This window comes from Triturus cristatus, chromosome 2_1 (genome assembly GCF_964204655.1).
Source record: "Triturus cristatus chromosome 2_1, aTriCri1.1, whole genome shotgun sequence".
NCBI classification, from domain to species: domain Eukaryota; kingdom Metazoa; phylum Chordata; class Amphibia; order Caudata; family Salamandridae; genus Triturus; species Triturus cristatus.
In genome coordinates, this window is record NC_140581.1 from 219,734,469 (window position 1) to 219,754,451 (window position 19,983).

The window sequence follows — 19,983 nt, forward strand, 5'->3', positions numbered from 1 at the left end:
GGACTTAAATTTAATACACCTTCAGTAGTTGTACGCCTAATATCCCCGCTCTATTTCAGCTATACTGCCAACTTATCTTACCACATCTACCCCCCTTCTCCTCCTACTGCATTTGTAAATGTAGGTAGTTTCCTTCTGTGCATTCAAACTCTCTATATAAACCCTTAAGCCATTTTAAGTATTGTTTATAAATCACTTTTTGTAGTGTAAAAAGTAACAACTAATGGGTTTTTTTTAATTCCATCACCCTTTATTTATCAATTTTCTATATTTCTCCTGATTATATAAAGTGCTTTCTCACCCCTCCAATGTGTCCTTGCTTACACAATATTGAGAACCAACTAAAAATGTATTAAAAATGTGCCACAATTTAAGAAGGTTCCGAAATCCTTCACTTGACACCTTGTAAAGGCATCAGCATGATTGCTTTATTTGGTTTCCAAATGTACCATCAGGTAAATTAGTTAAGTTTATGCACCATATACATTTTTACAAGATAAATGACGGGATAGTGGAGGTTCATTGATTTAGGGCCAGATGTATGACCATTTCATTTTGCGAGTGTCTAATTGCGATTTTTTGTGACTCGCAATTGGAGACTCGCAAAATGAAATGTATTAATGTGGCTCAGACACATTAGCGAATCCCAATGGGGTCGCAGATGATCTGCCTCATCAATATTCATGAGGCAGGTCGCAATTTGTGACCCATTGGGAATGATCAATAACACAGGGATTGTGGTCTGTTGGTGTCAGCAGGCCACCATGTCTGTGTTTGCTTTTAAATAAAGCAACTTTTTTTGTTTTAAATGGAGCCCATTTTACTTAAAGGAAAACGGGATGCGTTTCAAAAAGAAAAATGAAACTTTTCTGTTTGATTTTTAAGGGGAGGCAGTAGTCATTGGAACCAGTGCCTGCTCTTTAAAAACAAATTGCTACCATTCACAAAGACCTCTTCCGTTTGCAAATGGGTTACCATCTACTTAAGGTAGGTGGTAAACTGCGATTGTTTCGCGACCACATTCTGGTTGCAAAACAATCGTACATTCGCCTGCGACATGCTAATAGGAAGGGATGCCTGTGGCAACCTCCTTCCTGATAGCGACTCGCAAACCCTGTTTTGCAAGTCTGTAATAATTTACCAACTTGCAAAATAGGGTTAGTGCATGTGAAAGGGCTATTTAGCGGTAGGAAACTGCCCGACTTTTTTGTTTATGACCGATAAAAGCCATTGTATATCTAGCCCAAAGTTCCTTAAGGACCGATAAAAGCCATTGTATATCTAGCCCAAAGTTCCTTAAGGAACTTTCCATTGGCAGGAACAAATGTCATATGTTAATGGTTCAATAGCTAAACTCTACAAGCCATGCATTTTATCTGCATTCCAAACAAAGTTCGAAAATCAAACCTTAAATTGCCTCCAACATTTTGTATCACAAATATCCACTTTCTGTGGCTGTCACTTGAACCCTGGGTGGACGTCATTTGATGCCAGACCCAAAAAGCCCTGTAAGGATTTCAAGAGTACTAGAAGTGGGTTGAAGCTCTGTAGTCTAACCTAAAATCGGGGCCTGCTCTAGGGCGGTGCGACCGGTGCCACCGCACCGATGCTGACTTCAGAGGGTACCCTGTTTGCAAGTTTATTTTGGTTATAAAAGCACCTGCTGCCGTTTCCTTGCCTCCAGTAATTTCCAGGCAACATTTAAAATGTCAAGATAACTCCGGTGATTAATCTTCTTCCTGGAGAGAGATCAGAGTTTTGTCTAGTTGAGGTTTTGACTGGTCATAAAATAGCACAGAGGATTAATATGCCGTCTGCAAAGAAAGTGTACAAGGTAGATCACAAAGTGCATCTAATGTAAATAGGTCAGTGGGTTACTGCTTTTGTAGGAGACATCCTTTTGTTACTTGCAGTTTATAAGTTAAAATTATTAACTGTCATCAAAGAACTGCATGCACACTGCAAAGTATAGATTAGAGCATAAATCAATGTTGCAAAAAATGTTCATTTGGGTAGAAATCAATTCATATTATTAAAGAGAATCCCCAACTACGGGGGTCAATTTGAAATTCTAAGTTTGTTCTTCGCCAGTCCAAGCACTCTGAGACTATGCTTCCTACCGGTATGGATGCCATGCGAATCCTACACGTTGTAGTCCTCTGACTTATGTAACATTTCCTATATGCTGATTTGCACACATATGATTGATTGTCTCTGTGTAATTTGTGTGTGATGCAAAGTGCTCTGACACCCTGCACTGGTATGAGTTGTCAACGTGCTATATAACTAATTAAAAGCATCTGTGAGAGAGTGGTAATGGAGACTTGAGGGGCACTGTTAAAAGGTGGTGGTGAGGGAATCCGTGGTGGAGGTGGTCACCACCTCCACTATGGATGGGGGGCTCCAACAAACATTGTTGCACCGGGCGCCACCAGCGCTAAAGCTTGCCCTGCCTAAAATTATAGTTTGTCATATTTGTTGGGAAAAAAATTTGTTGACATGATCATCACAGCATAGTCAGAGAATGATTGATTGAAATCAGTACGTTCTGTTGCAAAGATGTATTTTATGCAGGCAGTCCTGCACTGTAACAGTGAAGTCTACCTTCTACTTGTACACGTACTGACGGCCAGCAGGAACGTTCTCAACTATGCATATTGAGCAGACCAAAGATGGCCTACACTACTTTTGGACAGATTTGACTACAAATTCCAGGTACACATTCATAAAACAATAAAATCTGTACAAATCATATAACTATCTTAAAAAACTAAATAACAAACGTCCTTGCTGAATTGCAAACCTATCAACTAAATCCCACTGAATTGCAAAGTAAGCGGAACAAAGTTACAGAACCCATTGGAAAGCAAATGTAGAGACGCAAAGTAAATTTAAATGCCTCAGATTGGTAAATAGTAACTGTACTGTTGCAGAATACTTAACCACATACTGGCAAGCGATGACAAATTGTAGTCAATGATCACATACATACGTAGGAAGAAATACCATCTCTGTTAACAATGTGACCTGAAGCTTGACTGAATTGCGATTCACTTTCTCACATGCTATCGCAAAATTGCTCAGACATGTATCCTGAACTTTTAGGAGTTTACCCACGCAGCCACTGACTTCACATGTTGTAAGGAAACGTATAAGATGTTCACACTGCTGCGGTAAATCCCTCAGCTGGCAAAAAGATACTGGAGTACTTGTCAGTGTAAAATGGTTTCAGTACCAATAAATGCTCAAGAGCCCTGGCACCAATTGTTTGTTGACCAGAGTTCACAGCTGACTATGCAGCTGTCTCTGAAGGTCTCCTGTCAAGCGGTCTGGTTGCTAAAGACATATTGTGGGCTTTCCAAGAACTTACACTGGACCTACAAGCCCGTCCACTGCTTAGCATTAGTTGGCTGTATTGCCACTCTTTTTATTCATTGGCTTGCCTTCCTCTGCTTGTGTCTGTCCCTATCCTGGAGCATAGCTTGTAAATCATGCATTTGTTTGCTTTGCAATGCGCTGCTCACTTTTAGGGAACTACTTTGATTTCTTTTTGGTTAAGCATAACATGAGAGTGCTCATGTTTCCAGCTATTTCCCTCTTGTAGTTCTTCTCCTCTTGTGCCGTGTTGCTCTCGTGGCCTGCTTATTCTCTCTCATGTCCTTCTCTTCCACCGAACTCCCCCACTAAACGCTCCATGTTACTCTTAATTGTATGTTTCTGCGCTCTCCCCATATTGCTCTATCCTTTGTGTGCTATATTTTCTCTCCTTCCCCCACCCCGCTTTATCTTTATTGTATTGCTCCTCAACCGCCACTCTGTTACCCATCCAACCCCTTTTATTATATTTATTTTTTGGAGCGTCACACAGCAAATTGCTGCCTTGTCCTCTGCCTTGAAAAAGAAAATAAACAAGCATTTGCAATGCAATAGGTCTCGCATTTACGAGATTTTGAGCTATTGGCATTGTAAATGATCATGCCTTTTATTTATGTGTTGTTTAAAAAAAACAGATAAAAGGCATAGTCAGTTACAATGGCAATAGCTTCAACTGTGCCCAGATGCGAGACCTATTGCACATCTGAGCTTAGAAGTGCAGCTGGAGCTCACGCACTGGTGCAAGAGCCATCAGACACTGAGAATGCGATAACCCCTGTCCCCAATCACCACTTACTCTATCTAAAACAGGAACTTCTCTGTAATTATGCTCTCTGTAATTGTGCGTGTGACGAAAAATTGATTACCTTGCATCACCCAACAGTCTGCATCCACCACCACAGCCCCTCTTGGTTATCCACACACTCTCTAATCAATGAATAGGGAATATCACAGTAACTATGATCCTTCGATAAACACAAGAAATTTAATAAAAGATACTTGGTGGAAAGACAATCGTGCAGGGACGGTGCTACAGCAATCAGGGAGGCTTTGCTATGGAAACCGTGCTTTACCCCCCAGGGGTGTCTAGCATTGCTCTAAGAAGGGCAGGGTCTGTCCCAGGTTTTCAAGGCTATCAACTCTGTAAAAGACTATCATTCAGAGGCTTGTATTCAAGTGTACCCCATGTGGATACCCTAAAGTAGGCATTAACTGAACCTTCAGAAACGCCTCTGCCCTGTGCTGAAACTGACCATGAAGTGGAAACCTTGTGGTGGAGGAGGGCTCTACACGAGGGAGATTTTAGCCATTATAGGTGTTGCTTCAGCAGCGATATGTAAAGAGTGCAAGTAGTTTGCTAGCATGCATGTTAATTCTATTTACTGTTACGCTGTGGTGATGCCTGACACGTGGTAGGGTTCTATGATAAGGAAAGTGTAGGATTTAAGAGTATGGAAATGAACTGAGAGGATGTCGTCAATCAGTACACATGTAAGAGACCGCTTCCTAAACGGGCTGCATCTCACTCAACAGTGTTTAATCCTTGTCAGCTACCAAGACGGGTGAATAGCACAGTTCACGATCTTAAGGGTTCCAGGTGAAGTGTGATTAGGCCACCCAGCTTCAAGCGTAAACTCAGAACTACAAGTCCCACAATGCAAATGGTTGGGGACTCCTGGCCTTTGAGCTGGGATAACTTGAGATATATGGCAAGGTGAGTGTGGGAGTGAGCATGGAGGGAAGCTGGCAGATGCCGATACAAAGGCCTGGGATTCGGAAAGAGGCATAGTTGCCAAGGTTTCAGAGTGCTTGTGTGAGATTTTCATAATTTTAGTGTAATTATGAGTTACATTCGAAGTCTATGAGTGACACTTTCTCGCTAGCAAAATCAATCAATGAAGACAAGAGAAACAAAGATCAGAAGTTACACTCATTTGAGCAATGAGAAACTGTAAGATCTTACTGCTGCAAAGCACCAGAAATGGAAGGGCTCTGCATGCTCCACGGTGCATGGGGGTCTCTCGTCTCCTACTCCTGAGGGGGGAGCTTCCTAGTAAGGAATCAAATCAGGACACTTATAAAATTTAGAGTAAACATGGTTTTGCCCTTTATGATTTGTGCAAACAAATATTTTTTATTGGGTAATGTGTAAAACATAAAATGTTTCAAACTGTAAAAAAACACAGAACGAATAAAATCATGTTTTCTTAAAGCATAATATGCACTTTGCTCATTTATCTACCACAGTGCTGGGAACGTTTGATATGGTGGGGGTGTAATGAGCTCTCTATACCCAGCCTGTTTTACGGCTGCCGTCCTCACATTCAGCAAGCAGGGCCTGGGGTCTCTCACCTGTGGCTCTTTTATGAAGTTCGTGGCAGCTGCAGCGATCAAGGGTTTTAGGATAATCCTGGTCGGTATAACTGGAGCTGTGAAGAGCGCCGCTGGTAACAGCATCCTGGGGAGGGAAGCATTTGTGTCCGAACCCTCACCACGGTCAGTGACCCGGGAGTGTCAGAAAGAGACCTGTGTCTTCCAGGGGAGACGCCTTGCAGTCGTGGACACCCTCCGGATTCTTCGCACCACCCTCATTAATCTGAAAATTATCAAAGAGATTGTGCGGTGCGCAGTATCCCGGGGCCGCACGCCATAGTGGTGGTGCTGCAGGCGGGGAGGTTCACGGCTGAAGAGGGGAGGGCGGTGAAAATAATTCAAGATTTATTCGGGAAAGGGGCGGAGAAGTACATGATCGTGCTGTTTACCTGGAAAGACGGGTTAAAAGGGAAAACAATAGAATCCTTTGTTGCGAAGTCAGAGGGTAAACTGAAAGAGTTGATTGACGCCTGCGAAGGCCGCCACAGCGCTTTCAACAACTCTGCGACTGCGTCAGGAGAAAAGGAGGAGCAGCGGGGGCAGCTGATCGACATGATTGACAGGATGGTGGAACAGAATAGAGGGCGCTGCTATCATCATAGCATGTACGAAAAGGCCGAGAAGGCCTTCAAGAAAAAACAAGCAGAGATCATTACGAAGCTCCGAGAAGAACTCAGACAAGGAGAAGATCGTATACTGAAGGAAAAAAACGAAGCCATGGAGTGGGAAAATAGAGACAACAACAGCCTCAATGCAGCCAACAAAATGAAATTAATTGTTCAAAAAGCAGCAATGAGATCGGAAAACATTCACAATGAGTTTATAAAACAAGCGCGTCCCCGGCGAGCCTCGCATACAGGAAGGGGAGTGGCCACGTGAAGAGAGACGGGGAGCAGGAGTTGAGCCCGCGAGTGGTGCGCACTCTTGGGAGAGCTGTCTTCACTTTTCAAGCACTGCACTCGTGCTTGTGGTGCACCGCTGCTCGCTCCCGCAAGGTGGATGCCGCCACAAGCACGAGTGCAGTGCTTGAAAAAGTGAAGAGCGACGGCTATAGGCCCTCCTAAGCAGCGCATGCGCGCTGCGTAGGCGAGACCTTAAAAGCACCCTTGTGCTACTCCAGTTTCATTTATTTTTATTTACCAATCCATCTTGGATTGTTAAATAATTAAAATAACAAAAATTTGTGTCTGTCTCATTTCACAGCTATGTGCATGCATTGTAACACATGGGTGGGTGTATGTGGTGACGCATTTTCACACCTAAGAGATGATGAGGCTATGTCACTGGACCTTTTTTCTTATTTTTTTTTTTTTTACTTTTGACCGAGGCTGAACAGTAATGCCAGAAGAATGCTTTTTGCTGATGCTGTGCAGCATTGCCAAAAGTCTTTGGCTAAGCCAATGGGTCCCAAAGGCAAGATCTATTGGCTTTGCTTGTTTTCTTTTAGCTTAGTTAGAGGGTCACTAATCCCAAGTGATTCCCACCCCCAAACTTCAGTTCTAGTCCTCCTTAGGACACGTATACAGTAGGATATCAAAAAACGTATATTTGTCTCCGCTCCCTGCAGTCTCTGGAGAGGAATGGCTCAGCCTCTATCCCCATCTGGTAGATGGTGACAACGGTGTTTAAGGTTTTGGGCACGGTAGTGATATGCTGGAGTGATGCATACTGGCCTCCTAATTCAAATAAAGTTATTTCAGGGAAATGGGACCCTTTGTTAATTAATTATTGTGAATGTATGCAAACACTACCCAGATTTGTATTCAATAAATGTTGTGAACATTGAACACGTGCAGGCGAATGATTGGTTGCCACTACCTGTAAAGCAATTGTGGCTGTTTGCCCTCACAATCTGTGTATAAAGTAATGATTGTTTGGTCTAAGATTGCTGCTACCTATCCAGTAATGACAAGAGTAGTATCCCCCACTCTCCTCCTTTGTGCTGTCTCAGGCTCCAGGGTCTGGCTGATTGGGATATACAATGTTTGCCACAAGAGCAGATCCCTGGAATGGGCACAAGCACCACCGCGCATTTTAGGAGCAGTGCAAGGTCTGATCTATTCAGCATCCCCTTTGAGGAGGGAAAATCTGCACTAACTTCAATGGTTATAGTTATAAATGTTTATTAGGTGCTGACGGTAGTAGGCTGCTGCCGGAATGCCATGGACAGTAAATGCAGTCTGGAACCCTGCTCAATCTCACGTAGATTTATATTAACTCATATTTATACGGACCCTGCTGCGAGGTTTCCTGGACGTGGAGTTATCTGCTACCAGTTTCCCTGCTGAAGCTCTGGTGGGCTGCCCTGGTGTAGACCTTGCTAATGGGTAGCCCCTAGCCAGCCCAAGGTATCTGAAGTTGTGAACCCTGTGCTAAGAAAGCCTCTTTATCCATTCAGTAAACACTGTATGATGGCTGTCAAGAACATTCATCTATAAGGACAGGTGGTCTTAGTTATGACTTTGCCTGATGAGTACACCTGCTCACTCAAGGTTTGCTTCTTGAGTGTTTATCCCCTTTGTGGCACCACCCACATTGCCTTTCCTGGTACCCATTAGCTTCTATGTAGCTTGTGAACAGGTACTTGTGTCTCCGTGGCCTGGATGCAGATGAAAAGGTTTTTTTTTTATTTTTTTTTTATTAGCATTTTCAAAAACCAAAGAAACACTTTCAATGTTTTACATACAAGTAACAGACAGGCCGTGGTGCAACAACATCCGTCTTCCAGTTCAGTAGCGTTGTAACATTTCCTGAAAAACACTTACAGGCACATGCATGAAGCTCAGAAATAGCGAGTCCTTATCTGCGATTTTTAAGGAATCGCAAATAAGGATTCGGTATCTCCAATGCATGATGCAGATTGCGAAAAATTACCGAATCGCAAATAATCGCTAAACACAATAGCGATTATACCATAAACAATCGCTAATCCCGGGAAACATACAAATTGCGATCTTGCTATTAGCGAAATCGCTATTAGCGAGATCGCAATTTTACCGAGTCGCATTGGGAGCAGCCTGATGACCTCACAACCAGGAAGTAAATCTTCCCATGTAGCAGTCTGTGCCCAGAGGAAGCCAAAGCAGGAAGCAGAGTGCCTATGAAGAGCTGTGCAAAGGAATACATTGTATCCAGACAACTGCTAACACCAGAAATGGCCCACACATCAGCAGAAGAGGGGGCAGGGGCCAGAAAAAGAAAGCTAAAATGTAGTGAGAGGGAACTCGAGTACCTCATTGAAGAGGTTGTAAAGAGCCATGACAAGCTGTTTGGGAAGCTCTCACTAAAAGTCTCAGAGGCTGAAAAAAGAAGGATCTGGAACCGGATCAAAACCAAAGTCAATGCTGTGGGTGTGACACACCGCAGCATAGAAGAGTTAAAAAAGAGGTGGTATGACCTGCGGAGCCGTGCCAAGGAGAGAATTGCACAGAGGCTGAAGGAGGCGAAGAGCACTGGAGGAGGACCCTCAACAGTCCCGGACAACACAGCCCTGGAGGACCTTGTGGAGGGCACAATCCTGCCAGAAGCTGCAGTGGGAGTGACGCAGATGGATACATCCGGCGCGGTCTGCAGTACACAAGGTAAGAGGCACTATAATATACCCATCAATGTAAATACTAATTGCGCCCATACAGTAATAATAAGGCAAGCAGCTGTAATCAACCCCAGGCCACAGTTCCCATGATGCATTAGTATCTGTATGTGATTTGTAGTCCCCTGAACCAAATAGTGAGTCAAATACCACATTGTGTGCCCATTGTGCCAAAAATGTTTTACAGACAGTGATTACAGACAGTGAGAACTTAAGAGCTAACGAAATCATCATGTTGCTAAACATTAGCACAAACAAAATTTAATCTTGCACTGTTTCACACCACAGGTGCAGAGGAAGTAGACACTGATGAGAGTGAATGCAGGGAGAGCACACAGACCACTGCAGAGACTGCCGTTTCCATACCAGTCACACCTCACAGCACATCCCAGGCACCCCCAAGACGCAGGGCTACAGTCCCTCCTCTTCAGCCAATGGAGAGCATTCCGGAACCTGAAAGGGCACCTGCACAAAGCCAGCCTAGTGCCAGGACCACCACCACACCTCAGACACAGGTCCAGATGACGCGACGACGCAGGTCAAGGGGCCACATAGCAGCACAGGAGGCATCGACTCAAAATGTCTGGGGAGGTGTGGAGTCGCAGATGCTGAGGGTGCAGCGCCAGCAAGCACGACACATGGGAGCCATCAACCTGCAAATGTCGAAATTGAACAATAACATTTCCACCATGGCAGATCGCATGAGTGAACTGACTCAAGCAGTTGTGGAAGGCAACAGGCACACCAATGCCACATTGCAGGAGCTCGTGCGTGTGATGCAGGAGGGACACAACACCGAGAGGAGGAGGCATCGGCAATTCATGGCGCGCTTGGCTGGCTATACCAGATCCAACAATAAGTTGTGCAATGCTACTGCACTGCTGTCACGGAGGTCGGTGGCAATGCAGATTGACATGGGGCATTGTTGTGGGGATGTGGCCAGGGCCGTTGGCCAAGTTACCACTGCCGTTGAACAGCTCCAGGCTGGTGCTGGTGGCCTCAGCAATGTCACTGGAGATGAGGGGAGTGAGGGGGCATCCAGCCTGAGCAGCATGTCAGCGCCAGTCAGCACTGGCAGGAGGTGTAGTACACGTCGTTTGACACCTACACTTGCACCCATGGGCGGGGATGCCGATGCAGGCGAAAGACGACTCGGTGTGCGTGGGAGGAAGCGCTGAGCACACACATACCTCCGGACAATTAGCCATGGTGGCGTAACCATGGTCAGGACATACAGAGGGACTGGGAATGAAGTCCGAATCTTTATTTGATTTGTGCCTTGGTACATGCTGTGAATGTACCCTTACGCTATGTCTATGTTTAGCCACACAACAGTCCATGTTCACGTGCAAATAAAAACTGGGCAGGTAAAGAATGATAGTTTCTGTCTCATGATTACGTACCTCTGAAGTAATGTTGGGTGAAGTCTGCAGGTTTCCTCTGCCCCTCCGCTGAGCTTGCAGGATGCGGGTGTCGTGGGTGTACAGGGGGCTGGTTGTCCGCAGTGCCATACGCATCTATGGGTATGCGTCTCCTGGTAGCTATGTTGTGCAACATTGCACATGCTGCCACTATCCTACAGCAGGTTACCGGCTGCTACAGCATCGCACCACCAGTTTTGTTCAGGATGTGGAAGCGACTCATGAGCTATCCAAATTTCCGTTCAATCACATTACCTGTCCTGGTGTGTGCTGCGTTGTACCGCTGCTCTTGTTGGGAGCCTGGGTTCAACTATGGAGTCATGATATAGTTCCTCACGGCGTATGTCACCTACAGGGTGGTGTGCAATGTGTTAGGGTCAGGTATGCATTGCCATTTCAGAATGAGCAGGCGTGTGTGTATGCCAATGTATCAGAAGATGTATGATTCATGGGTGCTCCCAGGATATTGCGCAACGATGTCGGTTATGATGTTTTTCACATTGCACACTGCTTGGACATTGATGGAGTGATACGATTTCCGGTTACGGAGGATCTACTCATTGACTGCTGGTGGACATATGGCTACGTGGGTGCAATCTATGCATCATATCACATTAGGGAACTGTACTAATCGATGTGTATGGAGTTTTGGTGGGTTCAATTCCCTTTGGGTTGTGGGGAAGGTGATGTGGTAGTGGATCAGAGTCATCATGGCAGGCAGGAAGGATCTAAAGACACGTGAGAGGGAGCCTTGTGATACCCCTCCCGCTACTACCACTACCCCCTGGAAACCTCCTGATGCAAGTAGGTGCAGGCAACATAACACCTGGACATGGGTAGGGATTGCATGGGTCCTACGTGTCTGGCGCTGCATTAGTGTTTCAAATTCAGCTATGAGCTAAAGTATCATGGCAGCGTTAGTCCTGTACTAATCATATATGTCCTCATCAGTGTGCCACAACAGAGTGATGCGCAGGCGGAATAACCTCTCCTGGATTCTCCTTCTGCCCTGGCCTGCTGCATGGATCCTCATCCTCCTCGCAAACACGTAGAGAGAGCCGCCATTGTGTGCGTCCTCTATAGACTCATTGGTCAGTTTCAATACCCATCACCAGCTTATCAGCTGTAGTGAAATAATAATTTATTTTTTTTACCACCTGCTTCTGATTCCCCTTAATCTGCACTTGCAAAAATGCGAATTTCTGAGAAATCGCTATTTGCGATTTTTGATGCATCGAATAGCGATTCATTTTTGCGATTCGTTATTTGCTCACGCTTTTCAAATTGTCGCTGATAAGGATTTGCTATTTGTTGTTTCCCGGTATTAGCGAGTCGGTATTATTGCGATTTTTGGTTATTTGGTTGATGCATTGGGAGACGCTAAAATGCGCTCGCAAATTGCTAATCGCTAATTTTGCGAACACATTTTGGCTTGATGCATGTGCCTGTTAGTCGATAGTGCAGCTGCAATGCAGAGTCAAGTGACTTGATACAGTTGTAGGTATGTAATCAAGTATTTCCAATAATCTCTAGGCTTTGACCCAGTCGGAAGCTCTTCCTCGTATGTTTGCAGAGTGTCTTTACAATACGTTAAATCATGAATCCATTGTTTAATTGTGGGAGCCTGCCTACTGCTCCAACATAGTAATACTCTTCTTTTGGCCAGAAGTAATGCAATTACACAAAACTTACGCTTATTGGCTCTCAGTGTAGGCATCAGGCCCATTAGACAGGTGCGAACAGTGCATTCAATGTTAACTCCCACCATAGTACCCAACATCTGCGTTACCTTCAACCAATACTCTGCCACTGCACCACAGGACCATGCCAGATGCATTAAATCCGCTTTGTCTGCACTACAGTGACAGCAGCGAGAGTCAGTCCTCAGACCGTACCTATAAAGCTTAGCCGGAGTAATATAGGTCTGATGGAGATACTTATAGTGCAGCATACGTAAATTACCATTTGGCGTTAACAAACCTGTTAATGAACAAGTCACAGCCCAGTCTTCCATCGTCAATTGATCAGCTAAAGTACTGTTCCATTTCTCCAGTGTTTTGTGTGTATTGCCCGCTATGTCCTCCTGCAATTTTACATATAATTTCAACACCATACTTGTAGCAGTGGGAGTGGTGAGCAAGAATTGTAAAGCAGACAATTGCGGCGGCTCCGCCGGAAAAGATGGATATAACTTCTTTAGGGCACCTTGTAGCCTATGATATTTAAATTTGAATAATAACGTTTGATTGCTGCTAAATGAGAGCTCATCCAGCGTTTGAAATAACCCCTTGCTAAATAGATCCCCCATGGTGGTAATGCCCACTTGCCTTAGCAGACCCATACCCACCTTTTCTTGTGTAACCGATAGCTCCGGATGGTAATGTAGCGGCAGTGCTGGAGCATACAATGGTAGCTTATGCGCCTTTCTACCCATTGTTCGCCACGCACTATTCGTCGTCTCACAGATGAAAAGTTAACCTTGTAGTTTCTCTTTTCCAGGGTTGCTTAGATGAGGTTCAGAATCTAGCTGGCATGTATGCAGGGTTGGATTGGGATTAGAAATTGGCCTGGGCGCCCTAAAAAAAGTGGCCCACACAGTGGCGTAGCTAGACCTTAGCCCTCCCGGGCCAGTCCCTGTGTTTGCCGCCCCGCGGCAGCCGCATTGAAGAGCGGGGGTGTTGTGCTGGAGACTGCCGACCCGAAATGGGAGGTAAGGGCTGGGGGTGGCCGCGGCCCCCAAAACTCATGCCGCCCGGGGCGGACCGCCCCGCCACCCTCTCCGTGCTATGCCACTTAGACCACATTTGGAGTTTGCGACTTTTCTCAAAACGCTGCTTCAGTGTTTTTAGTGTTATAAAAGAAGGAAGGTAGTTTCTATAAAAGAGGCATGTTTTCTTAACATCACTGAGATAAAGAAAATGCAACTGCTGCATGGATTAGTAAACAGTTGTGACCCCAGTGGTTAATTTGTAAAAGAAAAAAAGATTGCCGAGGCTCACATCAGGAGGCAGCTTGCACCAGCCCATTTCTCCTGTTAACGCTGCCTAAAACAGAACCAACTACTAAGTGGGAAGAGGATGTGGCATAATAGCCAGAGCTGCCAACTTTGGAGCTGGGGAACCGGGTTCGAGTCTCTGCGTTGGCTCAACATTCTGTGATTCTAGGCAAATCACTTAATCTCAAGGGCCTCCCAGAAATGAATGTGTCCTTAACTGGTGCTCATGAAAAACGCTGGTGTTGATAATTACGTGCCGGTGCTGAGCACTGGAAACCACCGGCTCAAATTAAGCACTGCACTGGGTGAACCGTACCTGAATATAAGTGAGGCCAATACTGCTCAGGCCCCCTGCTCAATCTGTGTACATTAATGGGCCGGGCCGGCAAGACACTGGGAATGCCTCCTCCGCCCTGTTGGTAAAAGGGGAGGTAATAAAGCCCCATCTGCCTCCACAACAGCCATGGCTATATGCCCATTTCTTCACTTGGACCACCCTCCCGAGACTGGAGCCATTGAGTCGATGTCTTGTGAATCCTTGCTCGCTGTGAGAGATGCATTTTTAAGGTACAGATAAATAACGGAGGCCTGAAGCAGGGTTTCCTAAGTTTTGTGACTTTTAACCGCAAACACTGCAGCATTTGAATTTACAGTACTAGGATTTTGTTTTCCCTCCTTCTGGTTGCACCAATCCCATTATATATTCTTCTTGATGGTGGTGTCCTCGGTTGCTTTACGAGCAGTGACGCTTCCGCAATTATCAGTGATGGTAAACGTTATATATTAGGTGTGGCACATCCGCCCCTTGCTGCACCTGACATTTCCTGGGACATTTTGATGCTCTATTTATGTGATTTACAATGTTGGTTCTAGTCTCTCTGGAAAGCTAAAGGTATTTTTTTTTTTTTTTTTTTTTTTTTTTTTGAGGTTTTTTTTTTTTTTTTTTTTTTTTTTTTTTTTGAAAAGGTTTTTATTGAACAATAATTCGATTACAAGTATGGGCCTACAACCACCCGGGCCGGCCGCTAGGTACACAAGGAAATATACACATATCAAGGCTGCAGTCCGTTCCCATGGCACTGCCCCGCAGTGGCTCAAGATAGTTCTCGAAGAACAGCAAGTGTCAGTCCAACAAAAACAGAAACAAAAGGAAAAACAATAAAAACAAAAGGCGAGTTACAAGGGATACCAGTGCGGTTCAGGCTCCCCCCGGAAAACTCCAGTCAGAACATTTGAGCAGTCCGCTAAAGAGAGGAGTACCGGGAGGCCGGGGACGGAGGGGGGGGGGGAAGGGGGTCAAGGGAGATGAACGTCCATATGTAGTTGTTACAAAAAGCGCCAGGAGCCGTCAAGGGTCAGGGGGACATGGCGATATCAGTGTCTACCAGGGGGGGCGTACAGATGCCTCCGCGATACGCATTCCATTGACCCCAAATTCTACCCCATGCCCCCGGCTTGCCACGGGCCACATACACTGTCTTCTCCCGAAACATACACCAGTCCATATTCTCCTTCCATACTGACACGGTGGGCGGCCGTTGAGCGCCCCAAAGTTGCGCTATATCCCTCTTGGCAATCATGTTCCCTAGGGCCGCCCACCGGGTCTGAGCCGCGTTGTAGTCATTGGGCTCCCACACATTCAGGACACAGCGACGCACCTCCGGCAGCAGCACAACCCCGGTGACCTGTCCCATAACCGTGTGGACCCGGCGCCAGTAGTCCGCCACCTCGCGGCACTCCCAAAGGATATGAAGAAAGGTGGCGCTGAGCCCGCAGCCTCGTTTACAGAGCCCGTCGTCGGAAAATCCCATCGCGACCAAGCGCGGACCCGTAACATACACCCGGTGGAGAATCTTGAGCTGTACCAACCGGAGACGAGCCGGAATGGCAACCTCCTTGGGGGACGACAGTGCAGACTGCCAGTCTTCGTCGTCCAATTCGACCCCATCCCCAGTCCAAGCCTCCCGAAGGCGCACCAGGAGATCCGCCCGATGATTAATCAATTTTTTATAAATTAAAGAAATAGTACTATCAGGGACATGTCCGTCAAGTACGCGGTCCTCGAGGGGCGAGGAAACAGGGATCATGGTCCCCTCCCCGAAGACCGAGAGCAGGGCGTGTCGAACCTGGGCGTAGCGGAAGAACTCCCTGTCGGTCAGCTCGTATTCGGCCTGGAGCACCGCGAAAGTCTTGACCGCGCCCTTGTGCCACAGGTCTCCCACTTTGCTAATACCAATCGTGTCCCACTGGTCAAACCCCTTGGTGGTCCACAAGCTGCCCAGGCGGTCGGAGGCAAACAAGGGAGTAGCACATGTCATTCGCTCACTCCAGCCCATGGCCGCAGTGGCAGCCCTCCAGGTCCGCACAGCAATCTTAGTAGGACCCGTAAGGGTCCGGTCAGCCAGGCGGGAATAAAGTGCCCTGTTGTAGTTCCCGCCGGGAAGCAGGAATTTGTCCATCTCATACGCCGGATTCAGGCCGGGCGCATACGTGGCGTGGTTAATGGCAGATAGCTGCGAGGCCCAATAGTACCTGCGAATGTCAGGAAGCGCGATGCCCCCGTCATACCAGGGGAGAGTGAGCTTGGCAAGAGCAATACGCGCCCGGCCGTTCCACACCAGTCTCCTCTGCAGGCTCTCCACCTCCCGAAAGTAGGCCACGGGGATAACGTCGAAGGAGTTCTGGAGTGCATAGAGGAACCTGGGAAGGGACATCATTTTAAACAGCGCGGCCCGACCCAGCGGGGACAGGGGCAGCCTGCACCACCGGGCCGTGTCCTCACGCAGTCGCCGAAGTGGACGCAGAAGATTCTGCTCGTAGCGAGCCACCGGGTCCAGCGAAACGTATATCCCCAGGTACTTAAAGCCGCTCAGAGATATTTGAATCGGGAGCCGAGGCGGCAGGAGAGGAAGACCACCAGCGATGGGATAAACGCAGGATTTAGACCAATTGATCGTGAGACCCGAATTGTTCCCAAAGGAGGTCAGAACGTCAAACAGGACGTTGAGTGACTGCCGCGGTGAGGTGAGATACAGGAGAATGTCGTCCGCATACAGCGAGACCCGATCTTCAAAGCCCGGGCCCCACCGGATCCCTCCAAGCGAGGGCTCCCAACGGAGCCAGGCAGCGAGTGGCTCCAGGGCGAGAGCAAAAAGCAACGGGGACAACGGGCACCCTTGCCTCGTGCCCCTGCCGAGGGCAAAGGGCCGAGAGACCCGCCCATTCACCACCACTTGAGCCATGGGTCCCGTGTAAAGGAGCCTCACCCAGCCAATAAATCCCTCTCCAAAGCCGAATTTATCCAAGACGGCCCAGAGGAATGGCCACTCAATAGTGTCAAATGCCATCGTGGCATCCAAAGAAACCAGCACGGCCGGTTCGGTGAGGAGCTCCGCCCTGGCGAGGACCCCGTGCAGACGCCGCAAGTTAAGAGCGGTGTTGCGGTGCGGGATAAAGCCGCATTGGTCCGGATGAATAAGGTCGCACACGACACTCAACAATCGATTGGCCAGGACTTTCGCCAGGATTTTGGGCTCCGCATTGAGCAGTGAAATAGGCCGGTAAGAGGTACAGCGGTCACGCGGCTTGCCCTCCTTGGGGAGAACGACTATAGTGGCCAAGCGCTGGTCGGCCGGGAGGGAACCCGCCGCAAGAGAGTCGCGGAACATGCGGCCGAGGAAGGGCGCAAGCTTATCAGGACGCAATTTGTATAGTTCAATGGGCAGACCATTAGGACCCATAGCCTTGCCCGAGCGAAGGGAACGAATCGCGGTCGCTATTTCATCCGACGATAAGGGGGCGTCCAGCCGCTCCCGGTCCTCAACGGACAGGCCGGGCAGAGCAATATCTCTCAGTAGGAGGCGAGAGTCATCCTCGTCCCTGTCAGTCACCGGGGAGTACACCGCCCGGAGGTGGTCAGCGAAGCATTCCACAATCTCAGCCGGCTCAGTCACACACACACCATCCGCAGCACGCAACTCGGGGACCACACGATTCACTCTCTCCTTTTTGTCCAGCCATGCAATCAACTTTCCCGCCTTGTCCCCCGCGTCATACAATCGGCCCTGCTGCTCCCTATACATAGTTTTGGCCGCGTCCGTGACCAGGGACCTATATTCGAACTGTTTCAGGCTAAGGGCATGTAGCCCGTCCGGAGTAACATTCGCCTCCAAGGCCGACTCCAGCCCCGAGATGTCAGTCTCCAGCTTCACCACCGCCTCGCTCCTAACCTTCTTGGCCACCACTATCTGGGCGAGGGCGTGTCCACGTATAACAGTTTTAAAGGCTTCCCAAAGGGACAACGCAGACGACACCGACCCCTCGTTTTCACCGAAGTATTGGTCCATGGCCTTAACCAGGCTGTCACGAATCACAGGGTCCCGCAGGTACCAGGGGTTAATGGGAGCTATCCGCCCTGCGGACCGCGACCCGGTGTCAAAGACAAGCCACAGCGGAGAATGGTCGGAGATACCACGCGCCAGGTGTCTGACCTCTCGAATCCGACCAGTCTGCGCCGCGGGCATAAGGAAGTAGTCTAACCTGGAGAGACTCCCATGCGCCCCCGAATGAAAGGTGAACTGGCACTGGGTCGGATGCATTAGTCTCCAACTATCCACCAAGCCGAAGGTCTCCAACATCCCACCCAGCCATGACTGGGCAGCGGGGAGGGTCCTCGGTGGGTGACGATCCAGTTCACCCGAAACCACAGAATTAAAGTCCCCGCCCATGAGCAGGAGGCCGTCCGGGAGGTCAAGCAGCATTCGACCCAAATCAGTAAAGGTGGAGTTCTGGAGGCCCGGGGGGACGTAGACTGAAACCAGGGTAAGGGGCTGCCCCTCCCACCTCCCAATCAGACACACATAGCGCCCTCTGTCATCCGAGACTATCCTCGTGATCTCCACCGGAAGGGAGGCTCGCAGGAGAATGCCCACCCCCCTGGAGCCAGTTGTGAAACCAGAATGGGCTACGAGGCGGTATCCCCCCCTGTTCATCGCATGGCAGACATTGCCGACCAAATGCGTCTCCTGGAGAAACACCACATCAGGAGTCAAACGACGCAAATATTGCAGTACAACACCCCGCTTAATGCGGTCCCCCAACCCATTGACGTTCCACGACATAAGCCTCAACCCGTCTCCCCCCATCCCCTCCAATGGGTCAAGAGGCCCCCAGCCCTCAGCACCGCTCCCAAATATGGATAAAAATCAATACCTCGCCCTGTAAACAAAAAACACACAACTAAACAACCCCCCTTCCCCCCCAACCCCACCCCAAGTCCAACGCCCCCCACCCTGCACCCCTGCGGGCCAAAGACCCCCCCCAACTTGCAGTGTGCCTGTCGCCCCACTAACCCCATTCTACAAAAAGACCCCGGAGGAGGAAAGGGACCCGAACCCGCCCGCACCCCTCACGGGTCCTGGTAAAACACAGTATGCAAAAGAAGTAAGACCCAACTGTACAGTGCAAAACCGCAAAAGCAAGGACCAAAAGTCAGTCTAAGGGGACCCGTCACCTGCGGTGCCCCCAGAGGGCCCGAGCCGGCCACCCCCGTCCGGCAGCGAGTCCAGCCAGTCACTTGCGGCCACAGGAGTGTCAAAAAAGGCTGTCCGCTCTCCATGCTCCACTCGAAGTTTCGCCGGGTAGAGCATCGAATACTTCAGGCCTAGCTCGCGGAGACGGCGCTTCACCCCCTGGAATCCCATCCGCTGTTTCTGGACCAGTTGCGTGAAGTCCGGGTAAAAGTTGATGGTCGAGTTCTCGTAGCGGACCGGGCCACGGGTCCGTGAAGCCTGCAGAATAGCATCGCGGTCCCTGTAGTGGAACAGCTTAGCCACGATAGGCCTCGGGAGGGCCCCCGGCCGCGGCCGGCCGCCCGGAACTCGATGGGCCCGCTCCACAGCGAAGAATTTGCTTAGGCCAACCGGGGACAACTGTTGCAGGATAAGTTCCTCGACCACGAGGTCCACCGGGCGGCTGTCGGAGGACTCCGGTACCCCAATGATGCGGATATTGTTGCGTCGGGCCCGTCCCTCGAAGTCCTCAAGCCGCCGGGCCATATGGTCGTTGACCACTCTAATGTCCCCAAGCGCGGCCCGCAGATCCGACACCTCCGCACCCAGGGTGGAGGTCCGTGTATCAAGGGCCTGGACCTTCTCGTTGGTTTTAGAGAGGTCGGCCCGAATCAGGGTGACGTCGATCGCGACAGTGTCGATCTTACGGGCCAGGGC

At 48.6% G+C, this 19,983-nt stretch overlaps 1 protein-coding gene and 1 pseudogene across 4 annotated transcripts in view; both read left to right on the plus strand.

Annotated features, from left to right (window-relative positions):
- WDR7 (WD repeat domain 7) overlaps positions 1–19,983 on the plus strand; it is a 1,596,127-nt gene that overhangs the window by 708,713 nt on the left and 867,431 nt on the right. The gene's annotated exons all lie outside the window — the stretch shown is intronic.
- Positions 5,654–6,627, plus strand: LOC146863992 (GTPase IMAP family member 7-like; annotated as a pseudogene).